The sequence below is a fragment of the Nannospalax galili genome, unplaced genomic scaffold (genome assembly GCF_000622305.1).
Source record: "Nannospalax galili isolate Female #2095 unplaced genomic scaffold, S.galili_v1.0 scaffold272, whole genome shotgun sequence".
NCBI classification, from domain to species: Eukaryota; Metazoa; Chordata; class Mammalia; order Rodentia; family Spalacidae; genus Nannospalax; species Nannospalax galili.
The window spans coordinates 252,426-256,665 of NW_008331836.1; the positions used below are offsets into that span (position 1 = coordinate 252,426).

At 41.8% G+C, this 4,240-nt stretch overlaps 1 pseudogene; it reads left to right on the top strand.

The window, feature by feature from the left end:
• Positions 1-2,969: 2,969 nt before the first annotated feature.
• On the top strand, positions 2,970-3,321 carry LOC108490511 (annotated as a pseudogene).
• Positions 3,322-4,240: the final 919 nt, after the last annotated feature.

Below are 4,240 nucleotides of genomic sequence, written 5' to 3' on the forward strand. Positions count from 1 at the left end.
CTACAGGAACCAGGATAATGGAAAGGAAACAGGGAGGTAAAGGAAAAGAAAGAACCTGAAAGAGAAGAACAGTAGGAAGCAGGCCTTAATAAGGGAGATATGGATAAAAATTGGGTTAGCTTAAGGGAGGGGGGAGGGAAGGATATATACAAGGAACCTAAGGGATAAAGGGAAAGGAGGAGCTCCAGAGATGTAGGACCATAGGAGAAGGGTATTATTGAGGGAGAGAGGGGGGAAATGGGGGCACTTTAAGTGGGAAAACCATGATGGAGGGGTGAGACAATGCAAGAGATAAATAATGCCTAGCCAGTTTTGAAAACCAGAGGGAACCATAGTACTCCTACACCCTACTGACAAATTATACATAGCAGATCTAGAAATATACGTCTAGGTAAGTTTTATCTGAGAACAATTGGTCTTTGCCCAAGATTTATCTTCATGACACACAGTAATTAAAAGTACCAGACTGGTGGACTAACCTTCTTGGATGTTTAACAGACATACTTTGAGGCCTACACTAATTTGGTCACAGTAATTAAAAATGCCAGAATGGTGGAACTAACCTTCTTGGATGTTTAACAGACATACCTTGAGATCTATACTAATTGGGTCAGAGGGATTCAAAGGACACGTTTTATGCCTTGCCCTCCTGGGTCGATTAGTTCCCAGGGACTATGAGCATCGCGCAAAATGTCCTGTAATGGTGGTGGGTCATCTGGCCTCTTGATCAAGGAAGCTGAAGAGACCCCACCAGATGGACTTGAACCAGTGTCCAGTCTACAAAGAGGAGGGTCAACACAGAGGAAACATTTCTTCCACGCTTCCAAGCAAAGCCAACCACGGTCGAGCAGGACCTTTGACTTATCTTCATTAGATGGAACTGGTAAAAGAAAGGAGCCAAGGGCTCTTTCCAAGCCCATGTGACCCCTGAGGAACAGATCCTCAAATGACCTTAAAAGTAAAACTAAATTGGTTAATCTGGGGCAACTGTATGGTATTAAAAAGGAATGTATAACCAACAATAAACGTGATCAGTATAATTTTTATGAGTCCATACATATACTTAAAGGGTACATAGCAAGAAACAATGCCAGAGAGGAGATACCTTCCTTGGAGTTATTGGCCAGGGTGGCCCAAGAGACTCCCAGACAGTAACCCAGCATAGAAATGGGAAATGAACAGCAGACCCCAGTCTTATCTAAAGGAATGTTGGCAACTGATTGTGGCTAGATGAGGAAGAGCTGATGTTCCTAACAGAAGGGACTCTAGATAGGCTGACTAGACAAAGAAGATGGACTTTCACTGGAGAATAGCATGGGGCCCTGACAACACAGTGGACAGTAACAGGGATTACACAGTACATGGGCTCCAGTGGGGTTGGGGGAGGCTATGGGAAGGTGCCATTTGGGATGTGGGCATAAAGATGAATAAGATTGTTTGGGATGTTCTTTATGAAATACACAAAAAAGCTCAATAAAAAAGTCATGTTTTGAACTTAAATTGGAGGCAAAATATATGTATTCTTGTGTGATTTGATTTCTTTGTTCAACGTTTTATTTCTGATGTTAAAAGACATGGTGCCTAAGTTTGCTAGAAACTGATTAATTTTGGGGGGTGTTGTGTTGAGACAGAGTCTCCCTGTAGTACAGTTTTCCTAGAACATGCTATGTAAACCAGGCTGGCCTCCATCTCACAGAGTTCCTCCTGCTTCTGCCTCCTAAGTGCAACTGTGAACCTAAAAATTTACAGCCACTTTTGAAAGAGATGTATCCTTGCTCTGGAGTGTATTACTGAATATGTTAAAGCTGTAATGAAATGCTTCTTCTAATCATGTAGTTATTAAAATTTTTTTAAAAATTGGTAAGATCCTCTCCTTTCTGATGTCTTGATCAGACTGGTGCTAGAAACTTTGTAAACCTATCTAGAAAACAATGTCTTTCACCTTCTACCACCCCATAGCATTTCTGTGGAGCTCATCAGTTTTCTGAGTGATTGATTACTCTAGAGGAGGGTAGGGAAGAAGGTGTTTTATGTCTGGAAAATCTTGCATTTGCAAGAGGTTACATAAGGTCCCTTATTTCCTTCTGGCAATTTCTACTGGAAAAACCTCCTTTGGAGCCCTCCTCTCCTGTGAGAAGTGGAACCAGCTATGTCTCTGTCTGGCACCACATGTAAAGGAGCTTTGGATAACAGTCAAAGCTTCCAGTATTCCTTAGAGGACTCAATTCTTCTTTCAGTAATGCTTAGGCTAGCTTCTTGGACTTTACTATTTTCTCTTAAATCAAGTTGACCTAGAAGGTTGGGATGGACTATCTCAAGTCACTAATCAGTTAGGTTGCCAAATGATGTTCCCCATCGCTTAGAGAGTACAATGACGCCTTGCAAAGTTCCTTATAGCGTGTGATGCTCTGAAGAAGCTCAAGTGTTGAGTATACATGTATCGTTCTACAAGGACACACCATAACATTGATGGGATGGCACCCGGTGTCAGGGAAGGGATTCATTGCAGCATCTGCCTCATTCAAAATCTTGATGAAATGTGAACTCCACTGTTATCAGGCATGATTCTGGATTTGCAACAGGGGCTTTGAGCTTCCTAGTCAAAGAATGGAGCCATACCACTGTTCAGGAGTCCACTAAGGATCTCTGCAAGTATACATCGCTAGCACCATGTTCAGAACAAGTTGGTGATGCGCTTTTTCAGTTGTCATAAACAAATCTCAGCTCTGTGTATGTGAAAGTTGTGCCTTCTCTTCCTCTATCACTCAGATTTCCAAGTAGGAAAGTCACTGATTACAGATATATTCCAGAGATACAATACCAAAATAGTTTAGGTATCAAAATAGTAGTACATGAATGCTTGTTCTGGGATAAACAACTTAAGATCTTTAATGACAAAGCTATAACAGAAGAAATAAAGAAAAACTTGGGGCGCTTTACAATCCATCACCATATGAGAGGCACTCAGAATGGTCCAGCATTTGACATACTGTAGTAAGTTTTCCTACAATACAGCCTCTAACAAAATGATGCTGTCCCAAACCCCTGGTAACAGAATTGTTTAACTTTATACAGAGAAGGCTGGGAAAGCACTGAAATCTGTATGTGGTGTGTGTCCAGCCAGACTTCGAGGGTTTTGCGCTGTGAGACCTAAAGCCCATATGAGATTGTCCAAAACAAAAAAAATACGTCAGCAGAGCCTATGGTGGTTCTATGTGTGTTAAACATGTCTGTGACAGGATCAAGCATGCTTTCCTTATTGAAAAGCAGAAATTCGTGAAAGTGTTGAAGGCACAAGCACAGAGTCAGAAAGCGAAATAAACACGAAGCTTTTTAAAGTAATAAAACCCACAGCTTGTTCTATGGAAAAAAAAAGAAAGAAAAAGAAAAACTTGGAGTTTATTAAGTACGTGAGTGAAAGAGATTTCCTTTTGGGTGTGTAATTTTGGTGTGTGCACGTATGTGTGGGTGTACTCTCCCATATGTGCATATGTGGAGGACAGAGGTTGACATCAGGATATTTTTTCAACTGCTCTTCTTGTTTTTTGAGACAGGGTCTCTCATTGAACCCAAGCTCACAGTTTCAGATAGCCTGGCTGGCAAGTATTGCTTGGGCAGCAATTACTTTACCCACTGACCCATCTTCCCAGTCCAGAATCGCTCTTTATCACCAGAGAGTCTATCCTGTCAGACTAAGGGCGCCTTCTGGCCTGGAAAGGTAAAGGAGTGTCATCGTGGCTGCATCTCAGTCCTCATACAACTCCACTTATCTCTCCTCCTGACATTGTCTGTGACCTACAGACTCCCCTCACAATAGAGACTTCAAATAGGTAGGGAGGAGAAAGAAGAGCTTATCAGACATCTGATGATAGGCAACTTGGGCTTAGGCTCAGGCATTATAGGATCTCCATTTTACAACATCAAAATGTTCATTTTGTGCAGTTTGAAATGTGACTTTCAAAGATGACCCTAATCTCAGAGGAGTAGATAGTCTGTCCAACATTTGTGAATTTCACTAGACAGCCTGATTTTGCTTTCCTGTGAGGAATTAAAGTAGATATGCTAAAAGGTTGTACCTCTTTCAAAGCTGGTTCTCGCTGTAAGAAAGTGCTAAACCGCAGTCTGTGATGGAAATGGTTGATAAGGCGTCTCGCTGGTGCCACTGCCTCCGTGGGTGGCTGCTCTTTTGACATATCTGAATTCTGTGTGAGGGGTTGTTTGTAACAGTCTTATATACATG